This window comes from Cricetulus griseus (genome assembly GCF_003668045.3).
Source record: "Cricetulus griseus strain 17A/GY chromosome 1 unlocalized genomic scaffold, alternate assembly CriGri-PICRH-1.0 chr1_0, whole genome shotgun sequence".
In the NCBI taxonomy this organism is placed as follows: Eukaryota; Metazoa; Chordata; class Mammalia; order Rodentia; family Cricetidae; genus Cricetulus; species Cricetulus griseus.
Window position 1 is genome coordinate 83,008,147 of NW_023276806.1, and position 20,844 is coordinate 83,028,990.

Genomic DNA, 20,844 nt, shown 5'->3' on the forward strand with positions numbered 1-20,844 from the left:
TAGATGCCCTGGTGATGCCACTTATGCCTATCCATAAGCCACACACTGATATGCCACCGGCATATGCCATCACACTCCTGCCCTACCTGGACAGGTCAGGGATGCAGTTGATCCAAACTGAAACTACTAGAATGTCTCTCAAGGTAATTTGACACTGTTGCTCAGAACATTCTTGGGTACTCTGACCGTGTGTGGGAACTCTGACATGTTGGTAGGACTGGTGTGCTGCCTAATTATTTCCAGTTTCTAATTTTAGTCCTTTGATGGGGTTTGGTTGTTTGTGGCTGTACTCCTCTAACTCTGTAAGACTCTCACTTTCTAGGAAAAACCCACTGTTCTTGACCTAAGCTCCTTCGAATGGCTTATGCTACCTGAGCCAACATAGTTCTAGTGACAATCAAAATATTCTAAATAATGGCATCAACAAGGAAAAAGTGTTCAATAAAATGCTCTATTGGCTCTGAAAAGCGTTAGTTTCTTCTATAATTATTTAAATTGTCAGTGAAACCATTTTGGTTATTTACCTTCTGGTAGAGCTTGAAAAGTTGATGTCTATCTTTCATGAGCATCTCAACTCCAGAAGAAAACCTGTGTAAGAAAGGAAGAAGAGGAAAAGGAAAACTCCCATACTGGCACTAAGTAAGGATATCTGAAGTGCTCTGTCTCAGTAATGGGGCCACTGAAATCACACAAAACTTAGAATTTTCAGTCAACATTAGATCAAACAAATGGATTCCCTAGCCTTCAAAAATTTTAATGAACAGACTCTACAGAATTGACAATATTGTGAGGTGCTTGAGGACTTTTTAAATTAAATTTATTTTTAACTGATCCACGAAAATATAAATATGCACATATTGATGGAAAGCCATCTGCTGTGTTAATGAATTTGTGCATGATACAATGCTTATATCAAGCAAAACACACTTTTTATTGGGGGCATTTACTATTTCTTTATGGTGAAAACATTCAAAAGCCTTTCTTGTAGCTGTTTGAGATAACCAGTACCTGATTTCATCTACATCCACCTGCTATGAAATCACAAATCAGAATGCTACATTTTATCAATTAGAAATGGGAACATATTTCAAAATCCTTTGAAGCTAACACTGGTGGTACAAAGCCCACAGTGGCTGAAACCACATTCTTTCTAATGAAAAACATTACCATTCATTTTTAAAGACTGTTTAAAAAGACAATTTCAAAACTTTTCTAATTCTTCCTGCAATCCATTGCCCAGAGATGTCTTCATTACTTACATAAATCTCTACACTTGGTGTGAGTTGATTTCTTTCAACCTTGGAACAACTGGCAAGAAATTCGGAGTAACAAAAACATGACCTAGAAAGCCACAGTTAATTTTTCTTTTTCTACATTCCCTGTGATCCCATGATCTTGCAGTCCTTCAGAAATACTTGTGCATTGTGTTTCTATTCTACCCGAGACTGCTTGTTTCTGAGTTCCTTGATTTATTAAATAGCACTCAGAATTTTAATCTCTGAAACACAGTTGGCTACAAATCCCTAGTTAAGTTCCCACTTAACATCTTTATAATATGCTTTTGTTCCTAGGTGACCATCAGCTCATCTCTTAAAACATCCTACCTACTGTAACTTCATAGGTAACACCCACTTTAGCTTACTGATTTTAAACCTTTATTCTGTTATCTGACAGGTTGCCTGATAGTACATCATTTACACTCCCAAGCCATCTAAAAATAGAAGAAGTATGTCTTCCTCCTCACCTTTCAAATGAACATAATTATCAGAAGTTCTCGACTTAGAATTTCTTCCTAAGGTTTCTTTTGTGAGCCATATACAACTCAGGATATATAGACTTAAAGACAATAATAGAAAAACCACTGTTTGTTATCAGATGCACTTATGGTATAGTGAGTGTTCATACTGTTTCACCATTTAGACTAATCACTCAGCTTTAGCCCACTATCTTTCCCTTTTTGCAGTGTTTATTAGAGTAATCCTCATCCAGTTTCATTACATCCTCGTTAGTCCATGTCTGTTATCTCCTCTCTGCCAAATCAAGAGTAAAGGTTCTTTTTGTTTTATGATCCCTGTGGGCAAATGTCATTCTTGGCTGAACACATCGAGTGCCCATAAGGTTCTAATAGTTGAAGTGCTTAAAGCACCTGCCATCCATCACGGTTTATGATGCGGTTACCATAGCTACCAAAACCCCATGCATCCCTGTTCATTTGGGATCTCCTCTGTGAGATTGAGGAGTAAAATACTGGGAGAGTGAGCAAAAGGGGAGCGAGAGAAAATATAGATAGGATAAGATCTGCCAAAAATATTCAGATCCAATTGAGCAAATTAAAATAGACAATGGCTTAAAATGTAAGTACAGTATAACAATAAAGTCAGTGTCACTAAGATAGGCAGGAGCCAAATCTGGACCACACCACCTTGAAATAGATGGACAGAAATGACTCTGTATCACTTCTCCTTTATGCAGCATCATGTTAGCAGATGGCGAGGCATACAATTTTCACAACTTCCTTGGAGATAGCCTTTGGGGGGAAAAGCACCAGCGTATATAACTTTTAATCAAAAGTTACTGTGGAGGCCTTTTTTTCTTCCCCCAAAGAAAGTTTGCTTTTAAATAACAATACCAGGCTTGTATTTTAGAGCAGGCCTTTCATCCAAGAAGCACATATGCTCTATAAATGTATTAATCTTCACAACCTTCCTGTAAAGCACCGGGGTAGCAAACTCCCCAGATGCGCATATTGAATTTTTAAAAAGCAGTTTAAGTGGAATCAATAGTCTATTCAGAAAGGAAGGTTAAAAAGGTGGGCCTTGCACTGTGTCTTAATAATCAAAGTCCACAAGGAATTTGTTAGGCTGTGACAAAAAAAGAAAGGAAAGAAAAAAGCAAGCTTTTATATATTGCCTATGTGGCTGATATTGAATGTTGCTTTCCATATCTTCAATAGCACCAGGAGATTGAGAGTAATTTAATATTACCAACTTCAGCGTGTCGCTATGTCAGTTCACAAATAGAAGCCAAACATCATCCAATTCAGAAAGGATTTGCCAGCTGGAAAATTAGAAACTAAAAGCTAGGACTTCACCACAATATTGTTTTTAAATCAAAATTTTATTAAAATTTGAGTGGAATATTAAAATATCAAACATTCTGATACATATTTAAGCAATATGTATTGGAAGTCATTAAAATGAGCATATTCTTTGTCCCAGTAATTCTACTTCTGAGGATTGTTTCCTTCCTTAGAAATTAATGCAAAATTCAAGTGAAGACTTAGGATATGTCTTCTAGCACTACAAATAAGCAACAAATTAGAAATGTTTTTAAATTAACTGAACAAAAAATTAAATGTTACAAAGCCAGAGGCTCCTACATTTTCCACTTATGTATCACTCATGTCATAGGTACAAGGAACATAAAAAAATAACACATACTCTATCAATGTCATTTCCACCTTTTGGAGGGCTATAATCTACTGCTGAAAGCATGGTACATAATGAAAGACACATGATGATATGTGAGAATACATGATTGGGAACTGCCCTGCAACAGAATGTCTATGGAAGGTGCAGAGTCACAAAAGTCTGTGGAGCACAGAATGTCAAGAAAGTTAGCATAGGTTGATATTCTACTGAAGTCTTGAGACTGTGTGATGTCTGGGAAATTATTGAATATGCTTGGGCCCTGTGATAAGGAGGAGCAGGGTGCTGGAGACCCAGCACACTCAGCCAGAAATGTTAGAACACTATGTTGAGGTGTAACCATGGGGAGGAGAGGAGGACAGGCATGCACATTTGGAGGAGATGCTCTTTCAGGGCCTCATGGCCCCACTGAACAGAAGGGATGCAGTGAGCAAGGTGAAAAAGTAAAGAACATGTCCACAATTATGATTTGAAAAAGGGCACAGTGAAAGCAAAAATCCAAAACTAAAGCAGAGAAATGGAAGAATTTAGACATAATGATTTAACATATGAAAACTTGGGTCTCTTGTTTATACCAAAAGGAACAGTCACCTGGCAGCCATTAATGAGGTGATGAAAGAATGAAATTCATTATGAGCAGCAAAGATGATTAAGTCCTGGAAGACCACCATACTAGCATATAAAGAGAAGGAGTTGTCTTCAGAAACATGTCATGCCAAGAAGTCATGAGAAACCAGTGGTCTCCAGGCAAGCAACACCACTCTTTTTCAATGCAAGTTGTAGACTCATGGCAGCAATGTCTGAACGGACTGACTTAAAACATGAGTGAGACATTCATTTTCAGGAGAAGAAAAAGAGGCAGTGATTACAAGTGAACATGGGATTAGAAAACATACTCAGAATACCAGGGACTCAGATACACATCAGAAGGTGGAGGTTACAGAGTCTGTGAAGAAAAAAGTAAAACTATGAAGAGAAAAAGAGAAGACATACAGAACAGGTGCAGCATTTGCAAACCTTCAACAAGTGGCATTTATGGAGACAAATAATTTTGAAAGTCTTTAATGAGACTACATGATACTTTGCATGTAAAAATTAAAAGAGATATTGAGTGAAGATTATTCACAAACTCTGTAAAACAAAATGTTTCCTGGGGTAAGTTTGGAGGAAAGTATACAAAAAGAGGAAGTGTTTATCTTCCACTTTTAAATTTTTTTATTAAATTTCCCAGGATAAGTACAAATTAATTTTCTAATCACATCAAAATTTTCAAGGGGAAAGAAGTTGAGAAGTAGAAAGGAAAACAAGGACTGAGAAAAGAAAAGGAAAGCAAGGACAAAGTGCGGAAAGATGCACTCACCTACATAGAAGCATGGAAACGCAGATCAAACCGTCATCACACAGAGGTGGACTCTTGTGGAGCAAAGGAAGCCCTAAGTGAACATGCAAGGAGCAGGTGAAGGTCTGAGTAAATGTGTATGATTGACAAGAACTCATGCCTCAGAGACATAGGAACAGCCAAAACACTCCTCTGGTCCATGTGCAGATGTTGGGAGAGACTAGCAACTGCAGCTTCCTCCTCCTAGATGAAAGGACTGCAACCTGAGACTCCCCACCCCACCCCCAGAACTGCTAAGAGGACTAACCCCTCCTCATGCTGTGTGTAAGAAACACGCTGAGGTCCCTGAGTGTTGCATAGTTGGGTATCACTCCATCAAAGGAAGTGTGACCTACCTAATCCCAGATATTCTGTATGTGGGTCTGTGTGTCTGTCCTTTCCTCGTTCTCTTCTTGCCCCAGTCAGGTTTCTGGACCCCAACTGTGCTGGAGGTGACAGATACAGGACCCAGAATACAAGTTTCAGCATTTTTGGACCTAAACTGCTTGAGAGTATTTTACATGTAATTTTTACCTTTGAATTCTAAAATTATAAACAACTTGGCTTTCTTTACATCTAAAGGCATCCTGTTACATCATTGAGAGTTCTGAGAGTCACTGTGTCAGAAATGTTTACCTTTGACTTTGAACATGGAAGAAAAACCTACTGTGAGTAATTGGAACTTCTATTCTTGGAACTGAAATATCTGGACTGTGTTACACTCTTACAGAATGAAGATGCTTTTGACTATGAACTTTATCGACATAAAATGTGATGCTCATGAATAAAATAAGTAATAAATCTATCTTGAATTTGGCATTTCTTCTACTTAGAAACTTTTGGAAACTGCCAATATATTCATAAGTTGACATTTTGAAAACCAGGAAAATTAGAATGCATTGATCCAGACCTATTATTACATATTGATCAGCACAGTCTATACTAGGAGTTCCTTTTGTTATTTCCTTTAAATCCTTTGACAGAAACATGACCACACCACATAACAATTCCCCAGAAGGATTCACAGTTGGACCTATAAATAGAGAATGCATCCACAGCAAAGTGCAGCCCAAACAGGGCTCCCTTCTATGTGGTCTAGCCAACCACAGCTCTGATACACTACTGGGTTATGAAAATATATTTCATTTTTATTATTTAGAACTGCAACACAATGGAAACTTGGAAGTGCAAGCTGCAACATTTAATTTTCCTTGAGCAATTTAAAATTGGAATAGAAAAAAATCACATTCAATTTAATATTTCACCCATTTCCTTGGACCGTTTTCATTTTTCTTTTGGGAGGAGAAAAGGAAAAGTGATACATTCCAATAATTGCAACTGAATCTTTAAAAAGGAACTCCCTGAAACAAAGCTGTGTGTTGATCAGTTCTGTGTTGAGTCTATACGGTTTCCTTGACATATAAAAGGGTGCCTTTTTTAACTAAGTGCTGGCCTTGAAAATACATGTCAGTTCAGCCATGTAGCTGGTCCAAGGTGAAAAATACTGAACAAGTATACATACCTATATTGAATGGTCATTGCAGATGGAGAACAGCAGATGGAACCAAATTATTTGGAATATAACTGACTTAGGCTAAGTATATGTATATGCATACATGTGCTTGATTTTAAGTAAATATAAATTCATGATATTCCTTGAGGCTTTATCAAACAAGTTTGGTGTTATTTGCACTTCCTCCCTTCTTCTCCTGACCCAGCCACTAGGCCTGATGATGTTCCCTATAGGAATCATAGACTTACAAAAGCCCCAGTACCAGGCACAAGAAACTCCTTTTGAATGGCTGGTCAGGGTAGTTCAAGTGACTCCCAAGACAATAGAGACTGTGACTATTGCCCTTGGTTGCCTCTGAGAAGTTGAAGGTAAACCCCTGTTTCAGAAGACACACCCACTTAGGTCACAGAACTCAAATTATTCAAGCTGGATCTAACCTGAAATCCTCCTTTCTGCCGGCTGGCTTTCATGGGATCAGAAAATACCACACACATTGACAATGGAGGGAAGCAAGCAGCATGTGGCACTCACATGTTGGTGGTAACGAACAGCTGTCTAATTGGACTTGAGGCCCTTTTAACAAGAAGGAAATCATGCCTGGTACTAGAAACCTAGCTAAATTCCCCTGACTCATGAGGTCATGGACCTTAGCAGGGCATCTACTACCGCCACTTTGCTAGACCAGTGTAATTCCAAAGGACATTCTCAATCTCATCTTTACATTCATAGATAAGTGTAACTATCAGCCATTATCAAAGAAGTCTCTTTTTACAGCAAATGAAGACCATGACAGAAAAATCATAATCAGTAGACCTTTGGGAGTCCAGCCCCAACTGGACTCCCAATCTACATCACAGACCCTGCATGTATGGCTCAAGGTACATTGCAGAAGAGGGGGCAGAAAGGTTATAAGCGAAACAGTCTTTCCTAGAAATGGCTTCATGAACAACATCTACCCAATGGCAGTGTAATAGAGATGCTAATACAGAAAAGGGAAAATCGCATCAAATCACACACTCAGGACAAGGCAACTGATGACTACTAAGTAAAGAGAGTTAGCCTCTCCCAGAAAGGAACCTCCTATTTGGTTATCCAATAGAAAGTGTTCAGTCCTGAGCCATATACACACACAAATAAAAATGGATTCAGCAGGCTGTACTTATATATTTGAGTGTGTGTGTCTGTGTGTGTGTGTGTGTGTGTGTGTGAGAGTGTCTGTGTGTGTGTGTGTGTGAGAGTGTCTATGTGTGTGTATGTCTGTGCATGTGTCTGTGTTGTGTGTGTGTCTGTGTCTGTGTCTGTGTCTGTGTGTCTGTGTGTGTGTGTCTGTGTCTGTGTGTCTGTGTGTCTGTGTGTCTGTGTGTGTGTGTGTCTGTGTCTGTGTCTGTGTGTCTGTGTGTCTGTGTGTGTGTCTGTGTCTGTGTGTCTGTGTGTCTGTGTGTCTGTGTGTGTGTGTCTGTGTCTGTGTGTCTGTGTGTGTGTGACTATAATAATCAGGGAGATGAGGCTGTCAACTTGATGGTAGGAGTGCATGGAAGGAATTGGAGGGGGTGACTTGAGAAATGGAGAGAGGAATTGGAAAGGGAAAGTGATGTAATTATAATTCAATTAAAATATGTAAAAAATAAAAATGAATTTTAGAAAGAAAACTTAAATTAAAGGATATAACTGAATTAAAACAAGGCTAGAGAATATTTGTTTATAACAAAATACTATTTAAATTTATTTTTAAAAACTGTACACAAAGTAAAAACAAAAGTGTACACAAAGAGTAGTAGCTACAGCATTTTAATAAATGTTGCAGTAGAAGTTTATTAGAAATTCCAATTCCATGGTGAAGAATCTCCTGGGTTCTTCCAGTTTTTGTTTAAAAATACCAGAAAATTATGTTTTGTGGACATGCATGGGATTTCAACTCACAGTTGAAAGGTCTGTAACTAAATAAATAAGAAAATCTGTTCTGTATCCAGTACCCTTGACAAAAAAATGTAGTTTCCCTGGGAGATCAATAACAAGCATAAATTCTTTCCACCTGAAAGCCAGAAGTTTGCCCACATTCAAGAAGTGAAAAATAGTTCTAATCTTAATAATTATTTCAAGTGTATGCTCCAATAATAATATAACTATGTGTATAATATATAAAAAATCATAAAATTTGAAACTTGTGTTGGAGGAGGTGAAAGAGTAAGCTAGTTTACATAAATAGACTGGCCACTAGGTGTTTTCTTTCCCAAACAAAACCCTTGCATTGCAGTCAACTAAAAATAAGGAAAATGTAGGGAAAAATGGTTAGTCTAGATGTAGTCACCAAAAAAATATTTTCCTGGCACTGATTTTTTTTAATCAAAGTTAATCTCCAAGTTCTCTGTTCAATAGAAATATTTCAATGTACATATGAGAGAAAAGCTTCTTCCTCCACTCCTTGTGAGACCTTCTGAAACTAGCTGACACTCGCTGTAAATATGTCGTCTTTTGAAATGCTCCTACATCTTTTTGTATTTACACATCCCAACTGTGACTGCCTTAACCCAACACTGCTGTCTGCGGCTTTGTTTTTACATCAGCTTTGAAACTGAATCACCAATAAAAAAAATTAGCTTCATTTTCCTTCCATAAACTTTTGCTAGATCACTTAAAGCATTTTTCATTTCCTAAGACCACTTCCAAAAAAAAGATAAATAAGTTAATTTTTATTTCCTTTTTAATTATAGAGAAAACATATTGCCAATATAAGTGACCTCACTCAGTTTTATACCTGGAAATTCTGCTAAGTATTGCTCAAAATTCGGCCATTAGCCTCGCCTTTCATGTAAATGGGAGGATGTCAAAGTTGAATATCTAGGCAACTTGCTTTGACCAATAAGTGTGAAAGGAGATGACCTGTCACTCCAACAGAACCTTTGGAGAGCTGCCACATGACTGCTCCCTCCTCCCACTGAGAGAGACAGTAGAATCTATAGATAATGCTTCTAGGTGGTGATGGAGTCACAAATGCAGTTTAAAACAGTTGCCCAGAAGAATCTAGCAGAGCTACCAAGGCTGTAGACACAGAATCACTGCTGTGCTGAGACTCAGTGTAGTGTATCCTTTCCTCACTGATAAAACTGTATAGAAGGTGAAGTCTATTAGCATTTGATTGCTTTAATGGGCAATAATTTTACAACATCCTTTGAAATGGTTTTTAAGTTAGAAGGTGGACTGTCCACTCATTTTCTAGGAAGGTGGTTTATTTTGCCAACCTCTAATCTTTAAACTCTCAAGCAACATATTCCTAAATCATTTCAAATTATCAGGAATTCTGTGAACTTTAAAAGAAATAAGGTATCAAGAGTCTTCTCTGGAGTACCTGTGACCTTGCTAGAAAATAAACGGACAAAATACTGCACGATCATCTTGGGGGAAATGCAGCTCAGAGTGTAAGGGAATGGATAGGTCAAGATACTTTGTTCCACTTTTGTGAAATCCACATAGCATCTAGTACACTGCTTGTTGCCTAATGGGACTTCACTCACGCACCAAAAGATGACTTCTATCGGATGAAAAGAGACATTGCAGGTGTTCCCAATCAAATAGACTGTTCTGTGAGTGGAGACAATGAAATGGGGATAGTGGGATAGAGGTGATCTCCATATACTTGGAAAGAAGCATGACAAGTCTCCCACACTACCAAAAAAAAAAAAAAAAAACACTCCAAACCAATCTCTGGGGGCAGTACATGCTTCCTACTCAGAATAATGCACTTCTTAGACACTCCTTGACTACTTTATACACAATCGAAGAGTTTGCTAATTTTAAAGGAAAAGCAGAATAAGGAACTCAAACTTAACCTTTGCTGTGCAACCAACTTCTGTCCATGTGAGCACAGGCTTACTAGGCAGACCACACCAGATCGACTCAGTCCAGAAAAGATGATTAATCACAAACAGCAAGAGTTGGGCCAATTACAAGCATTTTCTCCCAAGGTGACTGGTGGTACCATACCTCCTGATAACATCCACCAGCTGCAGGCACATTTTATGAGGACAGTTCTCATCTAGGTGTGACAGACTGAATCTTTGAACATCATCATTAAAATCAATGAGAGCGCTAACAGAGTCAGAAGTGTGGAATTGGGTGTACCCGCGCTGAAACTGCTGATGTTCATTTCAGTTCACTGTTCATTTTGCAAGCAGAAAGATTTATCCTATCTGACAGAGCAATCCAAAGAATCTCTCCCATCCAGACTACTCAGCCCTGAGCTGAAAATTACAAAAAGCCCACAGCTGCATGCTAAATTATATTTTTCTACACTTGTCTACTCCCTTCTACATAATAGTCACTGGTTTTTTGAGCATGTTGGTAATAGGAATCATTACCAGGACATAACCGTGATGTGCCCCAATATACAGGCCCCCACAAAAGAGAACACATGTCAGCACCACACAGAGGACAGACAACCATGTGGGTGAGAATCCTTCTCCCTGTGCCAGTGAAAACACACCCAGACACCACACCCCATCAGAATCGAGCCCGCTACTTGCCTTTCACATGCAGTCTGCTGGGAGCTCTCACCATCAAGCTGGATTAGCTCAGAGGCAAATGGAGTGCATACTTGAAGCCTGAAAGATGGAAAGTGAACAAAACATCTAGGAAGGATTTTTGTGATACCACCCAAAAAATTCATTTTTAAATTTATGGGCTTTTTTCCCCTTGATTTTGAGTAGTTTGGGGAATTGCATGGTGTTTTTCAGAGCATAAATTCTCTAAAGAATGCATCACCAGTGATAAGTGAGGAAGGAACAATTTTGTTGTTGTTTTTCCTTCATGGGATGATTATAAATTATAAATGTCAATAAAATTAATTGCTGAGGAAAACCAATTAAGAGTAGGGACATAAAATGAAAGTCCCAATTTTTTTCATTATTACATTCAAGAGACATAAAATTGCTCCAAGTAGCTGCTATAAAGATCTCCGAGCAGTTGCTGTCACTGCTCACCAGTGCTGCTGCAGAACACACTGTGAAGAGGACAGCACTAAAGCCATGGCCCCAAGTACAATGGCAAGGCTGTCTTCTCATTTGGTTGTCTTTAACATATTATTGGCATGACTTCACTATAAGTAGGACTCAAAACTCAATTCATAAACTTTAGTTCTTTCATAAAAAATACTCACATAACAAATTGTGTACATACACTAAGTTTTCTTGGTGATCCTTTCACCTAGTAACCTTCTCTCAGTACTTTGCAGAGCACAGCTCTTTACCAGGCAGATAGTATATGGTACACTCAGTTCCCCAAGGAGTTCCAATCCAATCAAGTCAGTTGTTCCCTTACACCGGGACCTTATCCCCACAGCTTCAGCTAACTTGGATACTACATTGAAACTTCCAGAAATTAAAAAAAAAAAACTCCTTGCTTTAAATAACTTTCATTACATTTCTATAATTGTTCTACTTTATTATTATCATAATCATTTACCATGTTTAGTTTATAAATTAATATTAGTCATAATTATATGTATAAAGAGGGGAGAAAGAGTATTTTGTTCCAGTTTTGTACAGTCGTTTTGGAATATGGCCTGGAAGAAAAGGGACACGCTGTACTTTTCACATCTTTTCCTTCCCCAGGGATTTAATCATCCAGGGCTTGACACACAACAATCACAAATTTGGTGATTATCAGCTGCTACCTCACTAAATCGCCTGAGTCCCTAATTTTAGGCATTAAATGAAATTGAACATTAATAGTGCGTCTAGAGGGCTTTTTGCTACTCTAAGAATAATTTGTGAGGTGATAAATGGCATGTGAGCCTTCCTTAGGAGGTTTATGATGAATGTGTGGAGTTCATATATCACCAGTGTGCCCAAAGAGCAATAGTGACAGGACAGTCATAGGGGAACTCCCTGTTTGGATTTGAGACCTGTGCCACAAGAGGGAATCCATGCCTACTAGTGTAAGCCCATCCATCCAAAAACCTGTATCGGGGAGACTTTAGACCGTAAAGGGTGCTTTTTATTGTTGTTTGATGAGTTGACAGCATCAAATCACTTTCTAAGCAGCCCTGTTTGTACTCAAAGGGTGGGAGGGAGAAAAAAAGATGGTAGAAGAGAGAAAGCAGAACACATTATATACGTGTATGACATTGTCAATGTAGAAAATGTACTAATAAAGATAAGTGAGTTAAGTTCAATGGCTTTCTGTAGCTTTTATAGCTCTAAAATGTAGAAGTTCAACACTAAAGTACAGAAAAAAACCCAGATACACTATTGAAGTTTTGTCTTGTTACATAAGAACAAAGTCAGTAATGTCTAGCTTTTTAAGCCAAAGATGTTGTTAATATCTAAAAATACAAGGACTAATAACTATAAATTTTTGTATCTAATCAACACAAGAGGAAAGAAGGGGGCAGAAGAGTTAAGACTTACCTTACAAAGGCATGGCATTGCACCAAATATTTCATTTCTCTCATAAGTATCTTCAATATAGATTACTTCAGTGAGTCCCTTATATTTTTTTGATTCTTCATTTCTTGTATTTTCTTCATTCAATTTTGAATTCAGGACAGGTATAATCTCCACTAAAACAGTTATCCTGGATTCTTACCCCATTCATAAATCAAGCATAGCTAATCCCTATCTCAAATGACAATACAGCATTCCCAGAAAGAAATTGCCTCATCAACGTTCCATTCATGTTTTTCCATTACCCCACATCCTTAAAGGCAAGCCCACAAATAGTTTTTCTGTGTTGAAATTACATTTACCTCACATATATTTCAGTAAGCTTAGTTACAGACAAATCTAATAAGGTGTATGGGATTTATAAGATATAAAGCATGGTGTCCAAGGCAAGTGCGATGCTCTTCTGCAGGTCCACTGGGTCTGTCAGCCTGTTTTAATGAAGCTAAGCTGGGATACAGTACATTGAAACTCGACAGTATTACGCATCTGCCATAGCAGAGTGTCTGCTGCAAATAGGGCCTAAGGAAGCATACTCTGATTGCACAGGGAAAACAGAAAGTCTATACTTATATTTACTTTTTCTTCACACTGACACTTAGAACTATATCTCATATGCATGTCAAAACTTCCTTTGTATTTCACACTGCCACACAATACCTGTCAAAATGTATTTGACAGACACTCCAGAAATTTTACAAATTAAAAATCAAAACATATGAAATAATAAAGCCACACTCTGCTACTTCCTCCACAATGGTTCTGCCACATTCCCCCTGCTTCTTCTGATGTCATGAATGTGCATCATCTTTTCATGTCTGCTGTTTATTAGTAAAACTTCACTCATGGTCTTCTGTCGGGAAAATTACTAAGTTCAGATCAAAATTTCAATTCAAGATTTAGCATCATGTTTATTGAATCTAAGAACACAAGTGGATGATATATATTAGACACAAACTAGATGTATTAAAGACAACAATAAATGGAGGTTGATGAGATGGCTGGGTAGCTAAGACAGCTTCCCATTTTCCCAGAGGACTCAAGTTCAGTTCCCAGCATCTAGAGCAGGTAGCTTTGAACTGCGGATAGCTCTGGCTCTGGGGCATTCAGTGACCTGGTCTCCACAGGCATACACACACATCTGACATATACACAGGAGGGAACACCACACACACATAAATAAATGAATAAATAAATAAATACAACTATGTGGCTTAATTTTCCAGTTTACTTCCAATTTTCTAATTGATTATATGTTTTTCTGGCATCACATTTAATATTAAAATAAAGATGATAGTGTACATAAAAATACTTCATAAATTACGAAAACACTGAGTGTGTCTTTGCAAATTACTGCTAGTTAATTTACTTTTTAAAAAAAATAATTTAAAAAGATGGTGCCGGTGGCAGCTGCGTGTCCCACTGGAAGGACCTGAATTGCTTGTCGTCCCCGAAATAGCTGATACACTGTGTGTGGCCAAGCAGGGGTTTGATTTCCTCGGCATGCCTGTCTTCTACCCGCGTTTCAAGAGGGAGTTCACTCAGGATCCTACTAAGAATCCACCTGGCCCCCAGACATGATCAGACCTATTGCGGTCAGGAAGGGTCTGGAATATGTTAATTGTGGGAAAGCTTTCTCCATGGATTCGTCCAGACTCCTAAGTTTAGAAGATCCGTAGGAACTCTGAGACAGCTGTTACAGGAGCTGAATTTGGGGACATATCTGTGTCTTCCAGATTTCCTGCTGCCCCTGAATCAGGAAGATAACACAAACCTGGCCAGAGTTTTGACCAACCACATCCACACTGGCCACCACTCTTCCAGGTTCTGGATGAGGGTATCCTTGGTGACTCCAGAGGACCTGAGAGATGATGTCATTGAGAGTGTCCCAAACTACACACACAAGGAGTACAGTGGGGAAGAGAAGAGGTGGATGTGGTAACATAACTTCCGGACTCTAACTGTAGCAAGAGAATTGCAGTAGCTCTTGAAATTGGGACTGACCTTGCATCTACTAACGTCATTGATCGTTGGCTTGGAGAGCCCATCAAAGCAGCCAATCTCCCCACCAGCTTTTCCTAACCAACAAGAAGGATTTCCTGCTCTTTCTAAGATGCAGCAGAGGCTGATCTTCTGGCTCCTCAAGTTGGAAGTGCAGTTTATCATCACTGGCACCAACCACCACTCAGAGAAGGCGTTCTGCCCCTACCTCCAATACTTGGAATACTTAGGCCAAAATCGTCCTCCATCCAGTGCTTATGAACTCTTTGCCAAAGGCTATGAAGACTACCTGCAATCCCCACCTCAGCCACTGTTGGACAATCTGGACTCTCAGATATACAAAGTATTTGAAAAGGACCCCACCAAATACTCTTAATGTCAGCAGGCTATCTACAAATGTTTGCTCGACTGAGTACCAGAAGAGGAAAAGGAGACCAATGTCCAGGTACTGATGGTGCTGGGCGCAAGCGGGGACCCTCTGGTGAATGCATCTCTCGGGACAGCCAAGCAGGCTAACTGGAAAAAAAGGCTGTATGCTGTAGAGAAGAACCCCAATGCTGTGGTGACACTAGAGAACTGGCAGTTTGAGGAATGGGGGAGCCAGGTGATGGTTATTTCTCCGGATATGCGGGAATGGGTGGCTCTGGAGAAAGCAGACATCATTGTCAGTGAGCTTCTGGGTTCCTTTGCCAACAATGAGCTGTCACCCGTGTCTCCAGATGGAGCACAGCACTTCCTGAAAAACGATGGAGAATATACCTCCTTCCTGGTTCCCATTTCTTCCTCTAAGTTGTACAATAAGGTCCAAGCCTGTCGGGGAAAAGGACCGTGACCCCGAGGCACATTTTGAGATGCCTTACATGGTTCGGTTGCACAACTTCCACTAATTGTCTGCACCCCAGCCCTGTTTCACCTTCAGCCATCCCAACCGAGATCCTATGATTGACAACAACGGCTACTTGGAGTTTCCTGTGGAGGTGAACACAGTGCTGCATGGCTTTGCAGCTACTTTGAGAATGTGCTTTATCGGGATATCACTCTGAATATCCGTCCAGAGAACCACTCCAATGTTCTCGTGGTTTTCCATCTTCTTTTTCCATTAAGCAGCCCATCATGGTGCGTGAAGGCCAGAACATCTGCATACGTTTCAGGCAATGCAGCAATTGTAAGAAGGTGTGGTATGAGTGGGCGGTGACAGTACCAGTTTGTTCTATTTACAGCCCCACTGACCGCTCCTACACCATTGGCCTCTAGCTCTGAGTCTTGGAAGCGCTTTGAGTTCTGTTCCTACGGCACAGAAGGTGCAGAACAGCTACTGGTACAGTTTATCTGTGAGACCCTCACTCGTCAGCAAGGAACGGTTCAGTCTGCTTTCCTACCTTATGCCATGGTGGGCAAGGGGTAGGCATTCCAGGACTGCAAAACATGGTGGTGCACACCTTCAATCCCAGAACTCTAGAGGCAGAGACAGGTGGATCTCTGTGAAATCAAGGCTAGACTGGTCTACCTAACAAGTTTCAGGCCAGCTAGGGCTTGCATAGTGAGACCCTGTTTACAAAAAAAAAAAAAAAAAAAAGACGGGACACAAGCCACCAATCTTCAAAGGCCTCTGGCTAGAGCATGAAGAATTAGTAGTGCTGGATATGAAGCAACATGAACAGGTACTCAGCCTTCAGAGCAAGGGTCGGGAGAAAAAAGAAAAGGTTTGTGGAACAGCCCCGAGGACATGTGCATTGAACAAATTTCCAGCCTTTTCCTTGCCTTATTCTGTTGTTTTTTAGATGGTTTTGTGTAAGAAGGAAACATAAATAAAGTGAAGTTATGGCCCTTGCTGCTTTAAATAATAGTAATAGTAGTAATAATAATAATTTTTTTCCATAGAAATCTATACTCAGAATCAGGCAATATTACTAAAAATAGTTAATACTGCTCTAAAGTGACAATTATTCTTTCAAGTGTTGAAAGTTAACAGTCATTAGAGAGAGCCTCATGATGTGGGAAGCCTGCACTGAACTCTCAACTATAGGAATGTACTTGTTTTCAAATGTTAATGAATTTGACATCCCTCTAGAATTCAACATGAAGTCGAAAACAGTCATGTTTTATATATTAACTTATACAAATCTGTTCTTTTTTTCTGTAATAAGAAAATAAACACCCCGATCTGAACAGCTAACATAGTAAACCACAATGCAGGGGTTAGCAGGAATGCAGATTGCTTCTGTACCTGGTACTGTCCCTTGCCACAGGACACCATATCATGATTTTTGTGTCTAAGAGCACTTCCTTTCACATTCTTACAGCGGGGAAAAGAACAAAATATTTTTTCCTGAACTTATTTTAAATTTAAAAAGAAGATAAATCCTCAGGAGAACAAAATGTTATCTTAGAATGTCACACAATCTACTCAACTGGCCTCACATGGTATCTTGTCTTGGTTTGTGGCCTTTGCCCCTACCCCACAGTCCATAAGGCATTTCCTACAGCTCCCACTCTGCCATCTTGAACTGAAAGGGCTTATCAGAACATCACCTATGCAGTCCATCTGCCACTAAAAATCCTCACATTCTTCCCAGTGAAAATAATGCCGCATGGCTTTGAAAACATATTCAGGAGACTAGAATTGCTTTCTAAGCTTCGCCAGCATGATCACAGACTGAGAAAATACCAATTTTCCCCAGGCAAAAATCCTAATCCTCTTCTTGAAAAAATCCTATTCATTTTGTATCATTCTTTAAATTGCCAAGTCAAAATGTTACTCTTACTCTATCCAAATATGGAACCCAGAAGTTTTTCAGGTGGGAAAATTAGCCACATTGGAAAAAGAAACTAGCCACATTGCACATAAACAATTAATAAGCAAAGAAAACTAAAACTAAAATGGAAAATTAAGCCAAGTGCTGCTTAATTAATTATATGTTTTCCTGGCATCATACCTAATATTAAAATAAATTGACAATGTACATGAAAATACTCTACAAATTTCCAAAGCACCCAGTGTGGCTTCATAAATTCCTGCCAATTACTTGAACTTATGTATCTGTGGCTTTTAACCAAAGGAAGAGACAAAGCACCTACTCCTTTGATCATTTCTATATTGCAATCGGAAATTGCAAGGAAGCATCTACCCAGAGTCACAGGGCTTGGCTCTTAAGGCAGCTTCATCTGTTTAAACACAAACACTGAAGGATGCCATCATCCAGTTCTCTCCAGAGAAATCAGGAACTTGGGCCACTGCTGGGTTCCAGCCTCAAATTTCAGAGTCATATGATAGAGTCCATATGACCTTTAATTGCCATTCAATGTTAACATTTTTTTCAGAAATAAATGTCAGAGGCTACAGGTTAGAATAAGAAAGCCAGCAAATTCCACTGTCATGCAGATGGGAAAACCCTTGCTAATAGCTATGTACTATTGGGCAACAATTTCCCCATTGAGGATGTACAACTTTTTTGACCTTGTAAAGATATAGCTCACATGCTTTTTCTCTTTTATGCCTTCTTAGTTTGCATACAAAGTAATAAGCTTCATCATGACATTATCATGTGTAAGCATCATGTTCAGGAAGCTGTACTAATTCATTCAAGGGTACATCCCACTTTGTCTTCTAAGAGGTTCAGTGTGGCTGGATTTATGTTGAGGTCTTTGATCCATTTGGACTTACGTTTTGTGCATGGCGATAGAAATGTGTCTCTCTGTGTAATCTTCTACAGGTCGCATCCAGTTATGCCAGCACCATTTGTTGAAGATGCTTTCTTTTTTCCATTGTATAGTTTTAGCTTCTTTGTCTAAGGTCAGGTATTCATAGGTGTGAGGGTTATTATCAGGGTTTTCAATTCTATTCCATTTGTCTACCAGTTTGTTTTGTGCCAATACCAAGCTGTTTTCATTACTATACTCTATAGAAAAGCTTGAAGTTAGGGATGGTGATGCTTCCAAAATTTCCTTTATTGTACAATGTTTTTTTGGCTATCCAAGGTCTTTTGTTTTTCCATATAAAGTTAAGTACTGTCCTTTCAAAGTCTGTGAAGAATTGTGCTGGGATTTTGATAGGGATTGCATTGAATCTGTAGATTGCTTTTGACAAGATTGCCATTTTTACTATGTTGATCCTACCTATCCAAGAGCCTGGGAGATCTTTCCATTTTCTGGTATCTTCTTTAATTTCTTTCTTTAATGATTCAAAGTTCTTATCATACAGGTCTTTCATCTGTTTGGTTAGAATTACCCTAAGATATTCTATGTTGTTTGTGGCTATTGTAAAGGGTGATGTTTCTGTGATTTCTTTCTCGGCCCCTTTATTGTGTGTATATATAGTACGGCTACTGATTGTTTTGTAATCTTCTATCCTCTCACTTTGCTGAAGATGTTTATCAGATGTAGGAGTTCCCTGGTAGAATTCTTCAAGTCACTTATGTAAACTATCATATCAACTGCAAGTAGTTACAGTTTGACTTCTTCCTTTCCAATTTGTATCACCTTGATACTTCAAGTACAATGTTGAAGAGATATGTAGAGAGTGGACAACCTTGTCTTGTTCCGATGTTAGAGGGATCGCATTGAGTTACTCTCCGTTTTAATTCATGTTGGATGTTGGTTTACTGTATGTTTCCTTTATTATGTTTAGATATGTTCCTGTTATCCCTGATCTCTCCAAGACCTTTATCATGAAGGGGTGTTGGATTTTGCCAAAGGATTTTTCAGTATCTAGTGAAATGATCATGTGGGTTTTTTCCCTTTTCAGATGGTTGATGTAGTGAGTCACGCTGATGGAGTTTCATATGTAGAACCATCCTTGCATCCCTGGGATGAAGCCTACTTGATCACGGTGGATGATTTTCTGATGTGTTCTTGGATTAGATTTGCTAGTATTTTGTTGAATAATTTTGCATCAATGTTCATGAGGGATAGTTGTCTATAGTTCCCCTTCTTAGATGTGTCTTTGTGTGGCTTGGGTACCAAGGTAATTGTAGCATCATGAAAAGAGTTTGGCAATGATCATTTTGGAACAATTTGAGGAGTACTGGTATTAGCTCTTCTTTGAATTTCTGGTGGAATTCTGCACTGAAACCATCTGGCCCTGGGCTTTTTTTGATTGGGAGACTTTTGATGACCGCTTCTATTTCCTTAGGGGTTATAGGTCTATTTAAATTGCTTATCTGTTCTTGATTTAATTTTGGTAAGTGATATCTATCCAGATAATTGTCCATTTCCTTTAGATTTTCGAATTTTGTGAAGTACAGATTTTCAAGGGATGACCTGATGATTTTCTGGTTTTCCTCATTGTCTGTTGTTATAATCCTTTTTATTTCTGATTTTGTTAATTTGCATGCTCACTCTCTGCCTTTTGGTAAGTTTGGATAAAGGTTTGTCTATCTTGTTGGTTTTCTCGAAGAACCAACTCTTCATTACATTGATTCTTTGTATTATTTCCCTAGTTTCTACTTTATTGATTAGCTCTCAATTTGATTATTTCCTGGTGTCTACTCATCAAGGGTGAGTTTGCTTCTTTTTTTTCTAGAGGTTTCAATTGTCCTGTTAATTCCCTAGCATGACTATTCTGTATCTTCATGTGGGCACTTAGTGCTATGAACTAGCCTCCTAGCACTGCTTTCAAGGTGTTCCATCAGTTTAGATATGTTTTGTCTTCATTCTCATTGAATTCTAGGAAGTCTTTAATTTCTTTTTTTATTTCTTCCTTGACCCAGGAATGGTGCAATTGTGCATTGTTCAATTTCCATGGGTTTGTACATTTACTGCAATTTGTGTTGTTGTTGAATTCTAACTTTAAAGCATGGTGATCTGATAAGATACAGGGGTTTATTCCAATTTTTTTGTTTCTGTTGAGGTTTCCCATGTTGCCAAGTATGTGGTTGATTTTAGAGAAGGTTCCATGTGGCACTGAAAAGAAGGTATATTGTTTTGTATTTGGATGGAATGTTCTATAGGTGTCTGTTAAACCCAGTTCAATCATAACTTCTATTAGTTACTTTGTTTCTTTGTTAATTTTCTATCTGGTTGTCTTGTCCTATAGTGAGAGTGGAGTGTTGAAGTCTCCTACTATTAGTGTGTGAGGTTTCATGTGTG

The 20,844-nt window shown here is 38.7% G+C and overlaps 1 pseudogene; it reads left to right on the forward strand.

Moving 5' to 3' along the window:
• Nucleotides 1-13,133: 13,133 nt before the first annotated feature.
• Nucleotides 13,134-16,011, forward strand: LOC100758180 (annotated as a pseudogene).
• Nucleotides 16,012-20,844: the final 4,833 nt, after the last annotated feature.